Consider the following 20,971-nt stretch of genomic DNA (forward strand, 5'->3'; position numbering starts at 1 on the left):
ATTAGCCCTCCTGCCACCCTATATACGGAAAAATGAAAAAGTTATAGGTGGTCAAATTAGGGCGATTTTAAATTACTCATTTTGTACAAAAAGTTTTAGATTTTTTTTAAGCGGTACAAAAATATAAAACACCTCTAGCCATGGGTATCATTTTAATCGTATTGACCCACAGAATAAAGAACACATGTCATTTTTACCGTAAAGTGTACAGTGTGAAAACAAAACCTTCCAAAATGTGCAAAATTGTAATTTTCATTTAAATTTCCTCCCTAAAAAAAGTTAGGGTTTGCTGTACATTTTATGGTAAAATGAGAGGTTTCATTACAATATACCAAAAGATCACCGTGGTGATCCACTAGTTCCCTAAATTTACCATATATTAAGAAAATGTTTTTTTATTATTTCATATTAATTCACACACAAAAAGGATTAAAAAAGAGATCCTCAGGTTTCATTACAAAGTACAATTGGTCATGCAAAAAACAAGCCCTTATATGGGTCTGTAGATGGAAATATAAAAGAGTTATGGATTTTAGAAGGAGGAGGAAAAAACAAAAACGCAAAAATAAAATTGGCCTGGTCCTTAAGGTGAAAATGGCCTTGGTCCTTAAGGGGTTAAAGATATCCACATGCACTTTTATGGCATATGAAAAGGAGTTGTATTGTTGGGACATAACCGTAAATATATAGATTAATTGATGGAACATTGCACTAATTTGAGCTGAAAGCAATATAGGTTTTCTCATAACGAGCCCGTTTTATGTTGAAGCAGGCCTAGAAATCAGCTGATCACTGTGGGTCCAGCTTCAGAAACCAACCGTCAATACGGAAGGAAGCCCCAGCTGGGAGGCATATATGTCAAATGGTCGAATGGTCATCCATGTAATATATGAGTGGGCCGGATTAACACTACGGGTTCTCCTTAATGATGTCCATATTCCCTAATAGTTTGAGTTGGGAGCAATATACCCCTTTATTCCAGTAGAAAAAAAATCACAGATCAGATTTTTTGGTAGACTTGAGAAGAGGAATAGAACAGAGATTTTACAATGGCTTTACCAAGCGCTATACAAATGAACAATTTAATAACAGCAATAATAAAGAATAGCTGCATGGATCAGAGACTTTCTCCCAGGTAAACAATTTATAGGCAGCTCCAGTTGTTCAGCCTATTTAAATTACATTTTTTTCCATTTTCAATAAGAAGCAGAATTATAACACTTGCATATTTTATAACTCATGAAATGCAATTTTATTATACAGAGGCTGCTTAATACATGGCTGAAAAAAAGCAATAGATATTGTTTTAAATAGTTTATGAAAATTGAAATAAAACAAGTAAATCATTGAAGGCTTAATGAAAAAGTAAAAACCAATACATAGATGAAAGTAATGCAGAAACTGGTGTGGACAACCCAAAGGAAAGCAGATAATAAGAGACACATGTATTATGCATTATAATCATATACATGTGATTCAATGTTCACTATAAGTAAAGAGAAAAGGTATAAAGATGAACAGCGAGAATGCCGGCTAGTGCCAGGTTGTGCTGTCTATAAAATAATGCACCCACTGTGCAGAATACTATTGCAGCCCTTTTCAGTTAAAGGGGTTTTCTCATGTAACCCTTTCAGCTATGATCAGAGTGGAACCTCCTCTCACTTCCTGTTTTTAGATAGGCTCTTGTTCTGTGATTGACATTTCAGGCACAAGATTTTCTTGTTGTGTGCAAGCTACTAGCACTTTGCATGACTCACTGACAGAGTACAGCTTTCACACAAGCAGTAGAGCTTGTGTTTGAAGTATCAGTGATTATGTTTGCATACAGCTAAGGCTCTTGTCAGATAAGCTAGCAGGGAAGCCTGTGTGTATGTGTGGGATCCCAGTCCGACCCTGCTATGTACAAATAGGGAGTATGTGACATTAGCAGCAGCCCAGCCACTGCTTCCAGAGTTAAGAGGTGGTCTGTAACCTCTTTGTCCCAATGAGCAGTAAACAAGGGGCAAAGAGGAGCACTGTATATATTTACCAAAGTATATTAATTTATATGCCCTACAATTTGAAAAACGGTTATGGAGATGGGAATAACCCTTTAATGGGTAGGTTTTTCTAATTCTAATGGTTATTCTGAAACAAACTAATATTGTAACTAACTTGAAGGACTAGTACCTTCTCAGTTAGTTAGGGGTGACACAATATCTTCTTCACTGAGAAATTCAGAAGTGGAGACTGTGTAGCAGAATTTGCATCAAACACAGCACACATGATACAAACGGTCACAGCCGGTACATAAATAAGAGCAATCTTGGGATAGATAAGAAGTCCATATTGAAGTATGCACAGTGTGTATATACATAAAAGGCAATGACAGATGAACGCTGCACATGTTACGGCCCTGACACAAACTGAGGCCGCAATGCTTGCAGCATCCATCTGTCTTTGCCTTACGCTTAAATAAACACTGTGCACATACCAGTATATCGGAATGCCTGGACTTCTTATCTATCTCAGCACACAAAAAGTACAACTGCCAACCAGTGCATTGGATAACTACAATATATTGTATGCTGACTGTTAAATTTTTTCTACCAGTCCTGCATGGTTGCCATGTTGTCGTGGACAGCACATACCTCAGCTGAGGTCAAGTTGGGAACAGCATGCAGTCTGTTAGTTCAGTGTTCATGTCATTGGGTGGCATTTCTTCCTTTGCCTATTGACTTAAAGGGGTTGTGCGCTGCCCTGCAATTCGGAGCTCCGCTCACAGCGTCCGTAAGTTTATTTCTCCGAAAGCTGTGTGCAGGCTTCCGTGTTCGCGGCCACCGGGCGTGACGTCACGCCCGGCCACTTCGTGACGTCTCGCCAGCCCCCTCGTGACGTCTCACCCGCCCTCTCAACGAAAGTCTATGGGAAGGGGGTGCGACCACTGTCACACCCCCTTCCCATAGACTTTGGTAGAGGGGGAGGGCGTGACATCACGAGGGGGCGGGCGAGACGTCACGAAGGGGCCGGGCGTGACCTCACGCCCGGCGACCACAAACACGGAAGCCTGCACACAGCGTTCGGAGTAATTAACTTCCGGACGCTGTGAGCGGAGCTCCGAACTGCAGGACAGCACACAACCCCTTTAAATGCAGAAAATAAAAACTGACTTCTTTAAGACCTTCCCTACATCAATTTTCATGTAAACACTGTAAGCTATAACTGTCCAAATGGTATGACTTCTGTTCACTGTTTTTTTTTTTTTTTGTATAAAGTATCTTATTCATGCTTATTCATGAAGTTAATTTCCTTATCTAAAATGTAATAGAGAGCGTGTGTACGGTACTTCTGTTACTTTTCCTCTACACAAGTGCTGGTAGGACACATGCTGTTTTCATGGAGGCAGCTGGTGGTACTGCTTTGATTTAATTAAAAATAATTGCTTAACTTGCTTAAATCACCATAAACGTGATAAATGAAAAGCCATAAAAATAATCAATTATAAAAGAATAGGCCATGGGCCTATGGAATGATCATTACAACAGATTTTAACATATCACTGTCATACATCATCACTAAATTCTAACATACATAAGAGGACGAATACCAAAAGAAAATTCTATAAGTACACTGAAATAGGATTACTAACGCATCAAAATAGCAACAAACCTATCAATGGGCATAACATGTGAAAAAGAATACCCAACTCACCCCAAAGCAATATTGTAATGCCGGCAGGCAGCTCTCTTGCTTACTGCCACAGATCTCTGTTCATCCCAGATGGCATGCTGCCATTTCTCCTGTCATCCTTGTTGTACCCTGCTACCTAGCTGCCTTCCTGCTTCTCCTGCTGCACCTTCTTGTTATGGCCTATAGGGGCTGACTGCAGCCATGTGCATTTCTTTAAAGTGTGCATACCCCTAATACATCCGTCACCTATCCTGGTCCATAAGTAACCAGATTCCCGATCTGAACCCTTTATCCCCTGCCTTGACCACTTGCCTGTAATTGACTCCGTCTCTGCCTCATCCCTGGATAGCATTCCGACTCTCCTGTGTATCTGACCCACTAAAATGACTGCATTGTCCATAGCCTTTAAAATAGACCCAAGTTGTACATCCCACATAGCATATATTGCTAATTAATTTGACAGGGTCTTTGTTGATGACTAACATTTGATTCAATTGTGGAGGTAAAAAATGTGATGAAGTCTGTATTAAAGTGAATAAAACACTCTTACTTGATATGATGAAGAAACTCTAATACTTGATAAGTATCTATTGAAATCAGTGCTCACTGTTTCCAGCTGTATTATTAAGTCCACCACCAGATATGTCATAAAGTGCTAAATACATTTCTGGTGGTGGTCTATCTCCCCGAACGTAAAAAGATTGGGCATCCATCTCCTTCCTAGCATCATCTGTCAAGGAAAAGGCAGAAGGTCCCCCCTGTACTCATTAGATGGTTGGCTGGGAGAGGGCAGATTACAGTAATCTAATGTGCATGGGCAGTTGTAGACAGTCTTACTACATAATTATCTATTTCCATCAGTAATCACTGCATACTATTGTATTTTAACTAGATGAGACTAGAGAAAATGGGGAAAAAATACTACACTTATATTTTCCCCTTTTCTTTCCCAATCTCTTCCTTTCACAATTTTTTTTTACTTATCTCATTTATTACTTAAAGCAACCATTATTATCTTCCTAAGAAAGTGCAGTAACCTGAAAAGGAATCTATCAGCTCCGTATCATGCTCAGAGCTACAGACATGGATGGGCTGACATGTCATAGGAAGATAATGCAAATGATACCTGTTTCTTAGCAGATGGCTGTTTGCAAAGTTATAGAATCACATTTTCCTTCCAAGCTCAAGTGTCAAGGAGGTGTTGCTGGGCTGCAGCATGCACACCTTTCCTTATCCTAATTGAATTTAACAATGAGCACTGCACAGCAGTCAGTCAAAGCAAGGTGGAATGGGGGAAGGAGGGGGGTGCATGCTGTAGCTCAGCAACACCTCCTTGACACTTGAGCTCTGAGCATGATATAAATCTGACTGATTCTTTGTCCGCTTGGTTATGCTCCTTTTAATTTATTTATTTAATTTACTTTACAATCCCCAAAACAGCAATAACTGCCTTATTAACATTGTACATCTACATTACAAAGAGTGGAAAAAACACCATCACAGTGTAGGTATAGAAGTGTCTGAGAAATAGACAAGCTTGTAAGTGTAGTCCTTGGGTGATGTAGCTTTGCGCAAAAATTGTGCCTCTTACGCAATTTTTTTTTAGAAACAAACTGTGAAAGTGTGGATGTTGAAAAGTCACAAAAACATAATCTAAAATGTAACCTGAGACAAATATGCAACTTTTCACAACACAAAAAGATGTCCAAACACAATTATAAATTCAGCCATTTCTAATATAATAATAGCCAGTTTGCATACTTTAGCAAGATATGTTTTGGGTCAAAGTGGATGAAATGCAAGCAAAAGGCAAAAAAGAAAACGAAAAAATCACTACCTTTATAATTAACAAAAAAGGAAGAAAACTAGTCCTATAGTACAGTACATGTGGCTGTTTGTTATTTTTGTATACAGTAGTATGCTCTTAAGAGATTGTAGCAGATTGCAGGCTATGTTCACATGGGCAATGTCCGCAAGGAAAATTTCATGCAGGTGCTAGGACTGGCCGGAAATGCGTCGTCTCATAGACAATGATGCATTTCCGTACAGACTACCCAGAAAGAATAGACAAGTTTATTCTTATTGCAGACTTCGGAATCGGGATTTCTGCAGCAGAAACATCTGCTGCGGAAATTTTACAGAGTGCACTGAGCAGCATAATCTGCTACTGCAGAATCTCCGTATGGAATTTTAATGCAGAATTCCGCACGGAAATCCCATCATGTTAACATAGCCAAACAATAATCTATGTTGGCATAGGATATTCCAGAGTAAAAACCATCAAACAAGTTAAGTAATTGCTTAAAAACTGAATTTGAAAGTGGATGACATAACACAGTAGTTCAGTTTAACCTATCAGACAAAATATAAACCTTTTAAGAGAAGACTCTAAAGGAGCAGACTTATTAACCCTGTCAATGGCGAATTAAAGCATAAACTTAGACAAGATAGTTTAAAGATGCGTCAAATTTTGCATATTGCCACACCCTCTGAAACATTTGGGGGTAATCTCAAAAACTAAATACTTTTCTCCGATTTACACCAACTCTTGGCTGGATTAGTTTTGACTAGATTTTGTTTGTATATAGCAAATGTGGCAAAAGGTCTGGCATGTGAGCTAAAAATGTTTCTCATGTGCTTTAGAATTCTTGCTCAGAATTGGGAAACAGAATTTTGGCAAATTTTGATTAGTAAATCTGCCCCAAAATTTTGATCAATCTGATCAAACAGCTAATAAAATGATATCAAAATATAATAGTTTCTGACGAGTCATTATGATCTTTTACCTTTCTTATTGTGAACTTTCTTCCACTGTCTCTAAACTCTGGTCTCCAGAATCAGTGTTACTCCATTAACAGGGTCACGTTCACTTCTGTGCGATAGTTTTGAAGAAATGCGGGAAGTTTTATTAATGGCAGTAGTTTCCTTAAAGAAAAAAAAAAAGGCAACATTAAAAGTTTAGTCGGTAACTTTCATTTCCCTTTTACATTCACAGAATTCTGTAGACTAAAAATGACAAATGTCATTGTAGGTTGTCTGAAAATGTTTTGGAATGAAAAATGACATCTGGCTCTTTTAACACCATGTTTGCATTTCAGCGTGTATGCAGGGAAATACAGTGTATATCCATTGCATACAGATGGGCCCTGCCTTACCGTGTTTAACAAGAGGATAAGAGTAGAAAAAAAATATTTAGCAATTTTCTGTTAGGAGATGTATGTGCTATGTGACTCCAAAGGATAGGGCATAAGATGTCTGATTACGGGGGAACTGCAGCTGGGACTATCCGGGGCCGCAGCTCCAGTGACGTCCCGTCATGCCCCCTCCATTGATGTCTATGGTAGGGAGCGTGACAGCTGTCATGCCCTCTCCCATAGACATGAATGGGGGTGTGTGGCATGACATCACGTCTACAGTCCCGGAAACACAGAGGTTTCTGAGTCTGGAGCTGCAGCCCTGCATAGAATGCGGGTGCTGCACGGAGATCGTGGGGGGTCCCAGCGGTGGGCCCCCGTGATCAGACATCTTATCCCCTATCCTTTGGATAGGGGATAAGATGTCCTTGGCCGGAATGCCCCTTTAAGGGTTTTGCCAGCATGTTGAAATATTGTTTAGAATTTCTATCATTATAAACTGATCTTCTGAATTAAATTCAAGGAACGATAATGATGGACAGTACATTTGTATTTATAGATATCTATGGACCCGAGTGATGCCAAAAAAACATTAATGGCCACTGGTATGGGTTGGCAAACCCTTCCTAAAGTACCTTCAAGTACAAAACATACATGGCCAGCCCATATGTTTGGTTTCTCTTCTTGCAGGTTTTACAGCTGATGGTCCAAATTACATGCAGTCCAAAATACTGTGTATGAACACAGCCTAAATGTAACACTCACATTTCAGCAGACAGGAACACCAGTGGATGTGGATCTGCTGAACCTGTGTGGCAGATGACACGGACCGTACCAGGGAGAGGAGTCTAAGGTGCCGCTGGTATTCACCAGAGCCTGCCGCAAAGCGGGATGGACTTGCTGCAGCAGGCGACACACAGGTCGCTACCCCTGGCACGGCTCAACCACACAGGTGGCTGAGGAATTCGAGGCACAGGTAGGATATGGCAACTCATGGTCAGGATAGCAGGAGGTCAGGGCTGGCAGCACAGTAGTGTTGTCAGGAATGTAGTAAGTGGTTAGTAGGCAGGCGGCAAAGGAGCAAGGTCAGGTCACAGAGAAAAGGGTATGATACACGGCAAGGCAATACACAGGAACGCTTTCTCTCAGGTACTAGGGCAACAAAGATCCAGCAGGGAAGAGTGGGAGGTGGAGAAATTTATTAAATAAGCCACAGGTGTTTACTTAATTAATGGGCGTACTGGCTCTTTAAATTTCAGAGCTCCGACGCGCAGGAGCCCTAGGGGACGGGGACACGCACGCCGGAGCAGAAAGGCCGGAGAGGAGGCAGAAGAAACAGGAGGTGCATCCCGCGTCCCAGGTCCCGCAATGCGAGTCCCAGGTCCCGCAATGCGAATCCCAGCCCCGCCGGCAGCAGAAGGAGACGGGGCCATGAACAAACCCTAAAATATGAGTTCAAACTGCAGACATTCACTGGCACAAGTCCGCTTGCAGCAGATTCACATTATTTTCAATGGTATTCTGCTGCTCTGTGCACACAGCAGAATCTTGGTGGCAAAAGGGATGTTCACCCAAAGAATTAACATGTTCATTCTATGGGCAAAATTCCCCGGACTGCATTGCTGTCTATGAGACTGCGTACATCCGCATAGTCCCACCACAGATGGTTTCAGCAGTTCTTGCTGCAAATATACATTCAGCCAGTGGAACTTTGCCGGCTGAATGACTGCAACGGGAATGCACCCTTAGACACGTTTCTGTCTTGTTCAATAAATGGGTGTGATCTCTGTAAAAGAGGATGTGGCCTAAGAAACACTGTGTACACCAAAACTAATTAAGATTAAATGGATTATCCAGGAATGGAAAAACAGAGCTAATTTCTTCCAAAATCTCCACCCTCTCTGTCTCCAGGTTGTGTGGTATTACAACTTTACCACATTCACTTCACTGGAACTGAGCTGCAGAACCTCTCCCAACCTGGAAACAGACAGGGAACATTTTTTGAATTTTTTTTTTCTATTCCAGGATAACCCCTTTAAAGGGTTACTCCGGCGCAAAGACAACTTATCCCCTATCCAAAGAATAGGGGGTAAGATGCCTGTCCGCGGAGGTCCCGCCGCTGGGGACCCCCGTGATCTTCCACGCCGCACCCCGTTAGAATCAGCCCCCGGAGCGTGCTCACTCCGGGTCTGATTACTAGCGATCACAGGGACGGAGCATAGTGACGTCCCGGCTCTGCCCCTGTGTGACCTCACGCTCCGCCCCCTCAATGCAAGCCTATGGAGGGGGCGTGACAGCTGTCACGCCCCCTCCATCGGCTTGCATTGAGGGGGCAGAGCCGTGACGTCACACAGGGCGGATCCGTGACGTCACTATGCTCCGTCCCTGTGATCGCTAGTAATCAGACCCGGAGCGAGCACACTCCGGGGGCTGATTCTAACGGGGTGCGGCGTGGAAGATCACGGGGGTCCCCAGCGGCGGGACCCCCGCGGTCAGGCATCTTACCCCCCTATCCTTTGGATAGGGGATAAGATGTCTTAGCGCCGGAGTACCCCTTTAAGCCATCAAGAAGTTGGTCTAAACTAAAACTAGACAGCCTGAATGTACAACAAATTTATCTGAGCCACTGTGATAAATCTACCACATTCTTACATTGTTTAGCCTTATAAGTTTACACTATGTAAGAATTGGACAGTTTTACTAAATCTTGGTCACACATGTAGAAAATAGCAACACCAAAGTGTAGAGATTACTTTATTTCTGCAACTTGTATCTGAATATACCGCATATACTGATACATTTATAACTATATTATATTATATATATATATATATGGAGTTAATGTTCAATTAACCCTATATATGAAGTTATAAATGTATCTTGTATTCATTCTCCTGTTATGATGCCCCTGACCAAAAGCATGTCATCATGGTTCCTCTGGTTAGCCCATCTCCTTCTGGGTTGAAATTTCTAGTTTCCTAGCATCCAATGTACATCACAGTCAGATGCCCCAGAGAGGGGTTTTTAAAATAGTGTTGCTCACGAATATTCGCAATGCAAATTTTATTCGCGAATATCGCATATTTGCGCATTCACGAATATTTGGGAATATAGCACTATATATTCGTAATTACGAATATTCGTTTTTTTTTTTTTGTTTTTTGTTTTTTACAGTACACATCACAGTGATCATCCCTCTCTGCTTCCAGCTTGTGTGGTGTAAAGAAGGCTCTAATACTACTGTGTGAGACTGGCGTGTGATTTTTCGCATATGCGAAAATTTGCATATGCGAATTTTCGCATATACTAATTTTCATATGCTTATTTTCGCATATGCAAATTTTCGCATATGTGAAAATAAAACGCGAATATTACGAATATGCAAATTTAGCGAATATATGATGAATATTCGTGCATATATTCGTGAAATATCGCAAATTCGAATATGGCCTATGTCACTCAACACTAGTTTTTAACAGCATTTTTCTATTTTATTTTTTTGTCAAAATGTGTCAGGCCTGTTCTGTCTCTCCATTTTGGTTGTGTGTTATGACTTAATATGCTTCAGTAAAGCACACATACATTATACTGAACCCTGTTGCTGTTGGACATCACTTCCCATTGGTTTAGCTATATCCCATATCCTTGGGTCGTGCTCCAGGCTGTCCATGCACTTTAGAAAGAACAAGAGGGTTAGAGCAAGAGAGCTCCAGTTCAGGTGCATGCAGCAAAAGATTACTTCCAAAGTTGCAAACTGGGTAGAGACCATTAAAGAGTGAAAGTGGTCAAAAAATAAAGATGTATCAAAACTAAGTTGCAATGGAAAAATAATTGCTCAACTATATAGATTCCAGATCTTATTTGGAACCAAAAAGCAGCAACCTGATTGGTTGCCATAGGAAAATAATTTCCTTTTCCTTTACACTAGTTTTGATAGAATTATCTCAAATTATTCCACATCATTTAGGAAACAAAATATATTTATTTATGATTGTAGCTATTTAAAGGGGTACTCCCCTGGAAAAAAAAAACATTTTTAAATCATCTGGTGCCAGAAAGTTAAACAGATTTGTAAATTACTTCTATTAAATTTCTTAATCCTTCCTGTACTTATCAGCTGTTGTATGCTCCAGAGGAAGTTATTTTTGAATTTACTTTCTGTCTGACCACAGTGCTCTCTGCTGACACCTCTGTCCATATCAGGAACTGTCCAGAGCAGGAGAGGTTTGCTATGGGGATTTGCTTCTATTCTGGACTGTTCCTAAAATGGGCAGAGGTGTCAGCAGAGAGCACTGTGGTCAGGCAAAAGGGAAATTCAAAAAGAAAAGTACTTCCTCTGGAACATACAGTAGCTGATAAGTACTGGAAGGATTAAGATTTTCTAATAGACGTAATTTACAAATCTGTTTAACTTTCTGGCACCAGTTGATTTGGAAAAAATATTTTCCAGGGGAATACAGTGGTCCCTCAACATACGATGGTAATCCAAATGGTAATCCAAATTCCAAATGGTCCATCGTTTGTTGAAACCATCGTATGTTGAGGGATCCGTGCAATACAAGGTATAGGACAGTGGCCTACAACCTGCCGACCTCCAGATGTTGCAAAACTACAACACCCAGCATGCCCGGACAGCCAACGGCTGTCCGGGCATGCTGGGAGTTGTAGTTTTGCAACATCTGGAGGTCCGCAGGTTGAAGACCACTGGTATTAAAGGTTGTACTCATGTGTCCCCGCCGCTCCGGACCATCACCGCTCGTCACTGCTGCCCTGGATGTCGCTCCCCATCGCTGTCGCCGCGTCCCCGGGGTGTCCCCGATGCTCTGGCAAGGCCTCTCCTTCCCCGGCATCCTCGCTCTCTGTCGCCGCCATCACGTCGCTACGCACGCTGCTCCTATTGGATGACGGGATGCGCAGTGACGCGATGACGACGATGGAGAGCACCGATGATGCAGGGGATCCCAAAGAGGACGCTCCGGAGCCCCGAGGACAGGTAAGTGATCATCACCGGAGCTCATGGGGCACCGTAAACGGCTATCCGGTGGCAGCTGAAGCAGTCTGCGCTGCTGGATAGCCGTTTATGCGATGGCCCCGACATACAAAAGCATCGTATGTTGATTCTGCCTTCAACATGCAATAGCCTCTGAGAGGCCATCTTATGTTGAAATGATCATATGTCGGGGCCATTGTAGGTCGGGGGGGGGGGTCACTGTACCACTTTAACCGCACAAATACTGTAATGGCAAATCCATGCAATAGGCAATACTATTTGTGTGTGTATTATTGTATAGCCAGCTATGTCTCTAAGCACTGATAAGAATCCCATCAGTTTCTCGTACTGCATAGTGACTGAGTATCTTGTCTCCATGTAGAATGAGAATAACTTCTTTAAAAGCGTTGACTATAAATCTTCCTATCATTTGATTACTTCCTCTGATTTATACGTTTCACGGCAGATCATACCCGGCAGTGTTTCTGCAGATTTTAAGAAAAATTATGCATTGGAATTTTATCTTACAATTACATTCCAGTTATTAGGCATCGCAATGAGGTGCCCTCAATCAACGTGTGTCATTGGCCTGGTGTAAAACATATTATAGAGGCAGTGTGGTTCATGTAAGATAAGCAAACCAATCACACAATTAACATGGTGATTACAGAACAAAGATATCTGGAATAGAAGACCGACCATAGTTCAAGGTAAGCTAGCAAAAAAGTATTTTCCAATATTGATGTGAAAAAAGTAATTTAGAAGAACTAAAGTTCTGGGACAAATGAATATAACAAAATATGCTAATAGCTATCATAACACAATGTAAAATATATGTTTTATAACATTATACTCAGTTTCATTTTCAATTATGGAAACTACTGTATTCTCTTAATTGTAGCGGTTGCTAATAAACTGCTCTTACGCCTCAGTGGTCACAAGAAGTGGAAATCCTGTGCTGGCCAAGTTTTATTTCCTATTAGTTCTCTTTAATTCTTGTGATATAGTTTATCTCCTAGAACTTATTACTCTGCTGGCCATTACTGTTCAAACATAGGTTTGTAAAGCAGGCTCACACATTATTGGAATGTCACAGGCAGTAGAGAGTTAAGAAGTTTTAAGTTTTGTACCCGCACACCCACGAATCTGGTCACTTAATGGTTAAAGCCACTTTAAGTGGTACAATACACTTGCCGGTTTCTCTTTTACTTGCTGGAACAATACTTTGGTTTTCTGCAACTGGAAAAAAGTTGCAGAAAACCAGCTTCACCACAAATCATTCAAGATATAAGGCTGTACCCAAGATGGCTGATGGCTCTTACCCTAGCCAACAGTGCTGCGATGGTTCTCTGTGAGGTTACCCCCAACAACAGCCTACCCTGCCTAGTTGCATTCAGTAGATCTGCACCAGCCTGTCACGAAATGTCACATAGGGTAGAGAAGAGGAAGCCCTGAGCTTATCCCAGAACCCCTTTCCCTGCCTACTTGCATAGTCAACCTAAATAGTGGCTCTACAATTTGAGGCAGTCTATATGCTAACTAAAGGGCAAAGGCGTCATGGTAAAAAAAATAAACAGAAATGTATGAGGTCAGGGACACAAGTTAGGATATGAAAGGTAACAAGCTAACAAAGATAGGGAGCCAGGATATTAAATAACTGCAGGATTGCAAAGTAGTAACACATAGTGATGTCGCGAACATAACATTTTCGGTTCGCCAACGGCGAACGCGAACTTCCGCAAATGTTCGCGAACCGGCGAACCGCCATTGATTTCAATGGGCAGGCGAATTTTAAAACCCACAGGGACTCTTTCTGGCCACAATAGTGATTTAAAAGTTGTTTCAAGGGGACGAATACCTGGACTGTGGCGTGCTGGAGGGGGATCCACGGCAAAACTCCCATGGAAAATTACATAGTTGATGCAGAGTCTGGTTTTAATCCATAAAGGGCATAAATCACCTATTATTCCTAAATTCTTTGGAATAACGTGCTTTAGCCCCCTTTAGGCAGCACATAGAGCCCCCCTTTAGGCATCACATAGTTAGATCCCCGCCTTAGGCAGCACATAGATTTCCCCATGTTAGGCAGCACATAGTTAGAGCCCCCCTTTAGGCAGCATATAGAGCCCCCTTTAGGCAGCACATAATATGGGGGAATCTAAGCAGCAAATAGTTAGAGCCTCCCTTTAGGCAGCACATAGAGACCCCCTTTAGCCAGCACATAGATTCCCCCATATTAGGCAGCACATAGTTAGAGCCCCCCTTTAGGCAGCATATAGATTCCCCCATATTAGGCAGCACATAGTTAGAGCCCCCCTTTAGGCAGCACTGGTTTTATTTCACAGCCAAAAAAGGTATTTTTTTTTTATTTGAACAACTGTCACACCAAATGTGATTTGCACTAGTGTGACAATGAGCAAAAAAGGTTGCCAGCGGAGTTCCCCTTTTAAGCAGAGGTCCCCAACCAGGGTGTCTCCAGCAGTTGCAAGACACACGGACTGAACTTATAGCCCTTTTAATACTGTAGTTAGTTGCTTGAAGGAACTTAAGTTTTATTCTGGAGTACCCCTTTTAACCAGCGGTTTCCTCCCAACCAGGGTACCTCCAGCTGTTGCAAGACACACGGACTGATATTTGAGCCCTAAAACTGGCTTTTTTGGGTGCTGTCCTTAAAGCAGATCTTACACTAGTGCTTTAGGAGTAAAGTGGACCCTGAATACACCACCTAGCAGCAACCTAGCTATCGCTTTCCCTATTACATCAGGAGCAGCTTCGCTGTCCCTCCACTTTCTAAGCCTGCAGCATGCTGAATGAAGGTAAAATGGCGTCCGTGCAGGAGGTAGGAGGGTCTGGAAGAGAGGGACTGCTGCTGATTGGCTGTAATGTGTCTGCTGACTCTGACTCACAGGGTCAAAGTTTACCGCAATGTTAAAGTATAGGGGGCGAATCGAACTTCACAGATGTTCGCCCGGTGATTCGAACGTGAACATGCTAAGTTCGCCGGGAACTGTTCGCCGGCGGACAATTCGCGACATCTCTAGTAACACACAGGAAACATGGCTGCAGGTATATAGCAAAAAGACAACAGCCTAAAAACCAGAGCTAGATAAATGGCAGATATGAGAATATATATTTTTTTAACTAATTTTTTTATTTGAAATTAAAACAATACATCAAGTACAACGAAAGTGAGAAGTATATCAGAGAATATGCATATTAACATAGAGCAGCAAAGAGAGCATTTAATGAAATCTACCATTATTATTACAAATGCTTAGTCACGTAGTGTGAAGCTTTATGATACTTCACACTGTGGTCATAACACTTCACACTCGGAGCCTCCAGCGCTCACAAAGGTGGGTGCAGAATGAAAGATTGCGAGGGTCCCCAGTGGCGGGACCCCCACGATCAGACATATTATTCCCTATCCTTTGGATAGGGGATAAGATGTCTTAGGTTGGAGTGCCCCTTTAAGTCAAACATCCTGGCATACACCCTTAAATTCTAGCCATTTGGCCCATACAAATTAAAATTTAGGGATATGATTCATCGCTAACACGATAGTGTTTCATCAAACAGTTAACATGTGTTGCATTTATTAAGAGAGTCAAATCAGGGACCAATGCACTTTTCCCATTTAGCTGCAATACTGGTTTTAGCTACAGTTAAAAAATGAACCATAATGGTTGTGTCAGGTTATGGATATGAGAATATCAACAAGACAGGATAACTTAAAACATAACGGCAGGTTAACTGGTGTCAGACACTGTATAGATCAGGATGCACAAAGAATCAATACACACTAGAAATTACACAAAACCAAACTCCAACAATGGAGGAATACAACATCCAATAGACTCTAGGTAAGGGGCACAACCAAACTTTGTGGATTAGGACCTAACCTAGGAGGAATACGCAAAATCCAAACAAGTCTAAACACAGGTCAAGATACAGGATTCAGAGAAACAGGTGTGAACACAAGCCAAAATACAGGAAATAAGTAACTAATACAGATACTAAACTAGACAGGATAAAATAGACCAGTACATACAAATACTTAACCAACATAACAAAGTTAATGACAACAAAAAAGGGTGAACTACAAAGACCACGGCTTAAACCAAGGATACATGTGTACACAGACAGTGGCAAAGTGAGGCAGTCAATTAGCAGCAAGCCTGAAAGGTTCAGGAGGCCTGAAATAACCCCTTCTAGCTGCCGATTGGTCCAAGACTGTAACTCTTAACTGACCAGAGAGCAGAATGCACAGAGTGGTCAGGTGCAATCATTACACAACCTTTTGTTTTTGATTTTGATGGTGACCCTGACATATCCAAAAGTCCAACAGACTACTAGGCTGCTACCTTTACTTGGAATTTCCTTCTGGCCACCTGCAGCTGTGAATGTACACATGTGCACACCACCTACAGTTCTTAACTTCAGTGCATTTTTTTCTGATAATATTGCATTTTGCGTTAACCAGATTGATTAAATAACAATGATTGGATGTTAAAAATTATGTTAACTGATATTTAAACACAATGCCAAACCATTAATAATAAATACACATAAGCTACATTTTTCTACATATTCCCACACAATAGAAATGATGCACGTTCTTTTTTTATTTCTTTTCTCCATCAAATAGAGTAATAGCCCCATACTTTGCTTGTTTTGGAGACAGAAACTCTTGTTTTGCCAAAACCAGAAACTAACTTCCTCTTGCAAATAGACATTACACTGAAAAAAGACAAGACCAAGGAAGTTTTATTGTCAGCACTGCTCAGAAAACATATGGCTTGTTTTGACCACGATGTGCAATATTTCTGTAAACAAAGTGATAAATGCTGACACCTTATTCATTATTTATTTTGATAAAAAACTGAAAACTTTTTGTTATATTTTGACACATTATAATGTGTGGTGTCCCGGTACTGTATTGCATCCAGTACCTAGTGCAGAGGTCCCCAAAGTCAGAGTAACTACATTCAGGTAGGGTTCCTCAGGTGGGACAGCCCCTAGTCGCCTCTCCTTAAGTCTAACTTTAATATTAGTAAATGTACATATTTGATAATTATAGCTATATTCTATAGGAATGTATAGTACCTTGCTCAGCGTCTCAGGGCCTTCAGTCATGTGACCATGCTAGTAACCTCTATGGTATGTTGTAGGACCTTAGGAGATCCTTGGGTCACGTGTTACCCACAAATCTCTGTAATGGTGATTGACATCCATTTGGACTAATTAGCGTTAGTCCAGCCCCTGCCCATATAAGGGCGCTGCGTCCAATTATTGCTCTCTTGGGTTGCTGCTCTCGTGGATGCCAGACTAACAGGACGGTGTGCTACGCAACTTTCAAAGACACGCTAGGCCTCAAAACCTACGGCCTCAGCAGAACCAAAAATCGTGAGTTTAAATCTCATTCTTGCTAATGCTAGCGTGACTACTGGACTGCAACTAATTCCCCTAAATCCAGTGGAACAGTGCAATTGACCAAAAGACTCTTAAAGTGTAGCTCCCACCAAATACTATATAATCTAATATGTCCCTACCTAGTAGTAATCTAGCCCTAACCCCCTACCTGGCTTCAATTATTTTTTTTTTTATCGCTTTAATAGAGCAGATTTAGGGCTTCTAAATCTGCTCTATAAAGCAGGGCAGGAAGCAGCGCTTCACAACAGGCGCGACGTCACTGACGCCTTGCTGGGCACTTGCTTCCGCCCTCAGATCTTCTATGAATGAGTGTTATTTATCTAATAGGGTGCCTCCAGCTATTTCCCAACTACAACTCCCAGCATGCCATGATTGCTATCAGCTGTCAGGCCATGCTGAGAATTGTAGTTGTGAAACAGCTGGAGGCACCCTATTAGATAAATAACATTCATGCCTAGTGCCTGGCGGTATACAGTACTGATATGAACCTGATACAGTTTTTTTCTCCCAGCTGTGTCACAAGAATGCCTGCCGCGAGCGAGATCGCTACCATCAGCGCTAGCGGGGTCTCTGTGCCCACTAGTGGTGTCACAAGAATGCCAAGCGCGAGCGCGGCTCTGTTCCCCGTCCCTGTCAGCTCTCAGGGTACGGGAACAGATTTAAAAGCCTCTCGCGCGGCTAACATAGTACTGCGCAGGCGCAGCAGAATGCAAATAGCATAGGGCTAATGTAGGTAGAGCAAGGAGCCTGGCGTTAGCCCTACGCTATTTGCGTAGTACTGCACATGCGCAGTACTACGTTAGCTGCACGCAAGGCTTTTAAATCTGTTCCCGTACCCTGAGAGATGACAGGGACAGGGAACAGAGCCGCGCTCGGCATTCTTGGGACACCACTAGTGGGCACAGGGACCCCGATAGCGGTGATGGTAGCGCTCGCGCTCGCGGGGGGGCACATTTGACACCGCTAGTGAGCACAGGGACCCCGATCGCACGCGTGGGGGATGGGCAGGGGTTAGGCCAGTGGAGCTGGCCAATGCGTGCAGCCCCAGCTATCAGCGTGCTCGCTCTCGCCTGTTTGATTGACAGACGGGAGCGAGCACCGCAGTGACTGAATTTTGACTCATTGCCAGGCTTAAATGAGTCGAAATTCTGTAGTGATGTCACTGCAGAATGCATTCAGCCACTAGGAGGGCGACCCCTAGTGGCCAAATTTAAAAGTGATTTTAAACTGGTTAAAATCACTTTTTTTTTAAATTAAAAGTATATTAGAGATATGTTGTAGTACTTAAGTACTACAACATATCAATTTTTTTACTTCATGACAGTGCCCATTTAAAGCTAAAGTCCCAACCATTGTCAATCTCCAAAGGAAGCTGTTGTTATGTTAAAAGAGAATGTTGTGTTAATGAAGTGTACAGAAAATATTCAGTAAAAGTTAACGCTGTTTACAGAAGCTTTCCGGTTGTGGACAATCCATTATTGTCTACCTCAAACCTATTATCATCTACCTCCCTATCGTTCCTGGGAAGGGCAGCGGTAGGAAAAGCTTTATTGAGGACCCCACACCCTGGCGTCACGAATAGCAAGGGTTAGCAAGCACCCTTTGATATCTGCACAGCTACACTCCCCATACCCTTCACGTAAGGGATTTTCTATTTAATATTAATAAGGTTAATATAGTTATAAATCACTGCATTATTGAAAACTTTTAAAGCTTTCTAATACAATTTGTTTTCCAACATTTCTTATGTGTGTTTAGAGTTTGTGAATATACACAAAGCTCCCATTCACTGACAGCCAATCTGTACATATCTAGTCCTGCTCTTAGCTAAGAACTGGATACAATTGTGGTCAATGCTAATAGCTTAGCAACAGCATAAAAAATAAAGTTGTTTGTTGTAATTCTTTTTTGAATCCTGGATTATGGGCTATTGAACTCACAGAGTATCTTTTGCCTAGGATCATTCCGTTGAAAAACACAGGCACAGTTACTTTAACCCATAGGTAATAAAGTGTCAATACCTTGATAGTGCACATGGGTGGTTGTGATTTGGGTAATGGAGGCTCAATCCATGTTAAGACATGTATTCACAAATGAAGAAATCACAAAGCGCTTTCTGCGTTTAAAAGTTCTTTATCTTTAAAGTAGCCGTCTTCAGACAACAATTTTCAGGTAGAAAATGACAAACAATATTCACCCCAAGTGCTCACTGATATACGCAGCAGTCCATCAGAGCTCCATTAAATCTTCACCCTTCGGCGGGCATATGGAGCTCAGAGGACCTTCCTTCCTCTCACGAAGGAGACCGCTGAATGAGCGCCGGATACTTCCCTGACGTTTCGAGGGACACGCCCCCTTTCTCAAGCATTGCTTGAGAAATGGGGCGTGTCCCTCGAAATGTCTACGTTTACGCTTCTTGATTAGTATTGAGCGGCATAGGCCATATTCGAATTCACGATATTTCGTGAATATTCGTCATATATTCGCTAAATTTGCATATTCGTAATATTCACGTTTTTTCGCATATACGTAAATTCGCACATGTGAAAATTAGCACATAGGAAAATTTGCATGTGTGAAAATTTATGAACTTTGAAGCAAGTATACCAGTGTAACTTGATAGAAGCAGCAGAAGGGAGGGATCAATATTCATAATCAATTCGTATATGCAAATATTCGCCCGGCGGTCTCACACAGTAGTATTAGAGCCTACTTTAGACCACATAAGTTGGAAGCAGAGAGGGATGATCACTGTGATGTGTACTGTGAAAAAAAACGAATACTTGTAATTTCGAATATATACTGCTATATTCGCGAATATGCGATATTCGCAAATAAAATTCGAATTGCGAATATTTGCGAGCAACACTATTCTTGATGTAATCCCCTGTGGATTTCGAGGTGTGTTTAGGATCAATATCCATTTGTAGAAGCCATCCTCTCTTTAACTTCAGTTTTTTCACAGGCATCAAGTTAGCATCCAAAATTTGCTGAGATTTTATTGAATACATTTTCCTTCTACTCGTGAGATATTCCCTGTGCCACTGGTTGCAATACAACCCCAAAGCATGATTGATTCACCCCCATTCTTAACAGTTGGACAGAAACTCTTTTCATTAAATTCTGTTCCCCTTCTTCTCCAAATGTACCTTTGCTCATTCCGGCCAAAAAGTTCAATTTTAACCACCAACCTCCAAAATGCATCAGGCTTGTCTGCATGTTCATTTGCAAAGTTCAAACGCTGATTTTTGTGGTGAGGACGTAGAAGAGGTTTTCTTCTGATGACTCTTCCATGAAGACCATATTTGTACAAGTATCTGTTTATAGTGGAATAGTATACCACAACTCCAGTGTCTGCCAGATCTTTCTGGAGGGATTGTGCAGTCAAACGTGGGTATTGAATTGTTTTTCTCACAATCCTGCGAGCTGTTCTGTCTGATATTTTTCTTGGTCTTCAAGATCTTGCTTTAACTTCCACTGTTCCTGATGACTGCCATTTCTTAATTACATTCCAAACAGAGGATATTGACATCTGAAAACGTTTTGCTATCTTCTTATAGCCTTCTCCAGCTTTGTGAGCGTCAACTATTTTCAGTTTCAGATTTCTAGACAACTGCTTAGAAGAACCCATGGTGCTGATTGTTGAGGCAAGGTCAGATGAGACTGGGCATTTAAAACCTTTGAGATTGACATCACCTGGTCTTCCCAGATGATGATTGAGAACAATCCATGACACTGGCAGGTC

General features: G+C 41.7%; 1 protein-coding gene across 3 annotated transcripts in view; it reads right to left on the reverse strand.

Annotated features, from left to right (window-relative positions):
* The window catches only part of CMKLR1 (chemerin chemokine-like receptor 1), a 52,733-nt gene extending 46,144 nt beyond the window's left edge, over positions 1–6,589 (reverse strand). Inside the window, exon 1 of one of the 3 annotated variants that reach the window (XM_056536769.1) lies at positions 6,456–6,589. The gene's annotated coding sequence lies outside the window, so the exon portion shown is untranslated. Of the gene's footprint in view, positions 1–3,690; positions 3,774–6,455 lie in introns of those variants that run through there. The other 2 variants (XM_056536776.1, XM_056536785.1) reach the window with 2 other exon arrangements.
* Positions 6,590–20,971: the final 14,382 nt, after the last annotated feature.

The sequence above is a fragment of the Hyla sarda genome, chromosome 1 (genome assembly GCF_029499605.1).
Source record: "Hyla sarda isolate aHylSar1 chromosome 1, aHylSar1.hap1, whole genome shotgun sequence".
NCBI classification, from domain to species: domain Eukaryota; kingdom Metazoa; phylum Chordata; class Amphibia; order Anura; family Hylidae; genus Hyla; species Hyla sarda.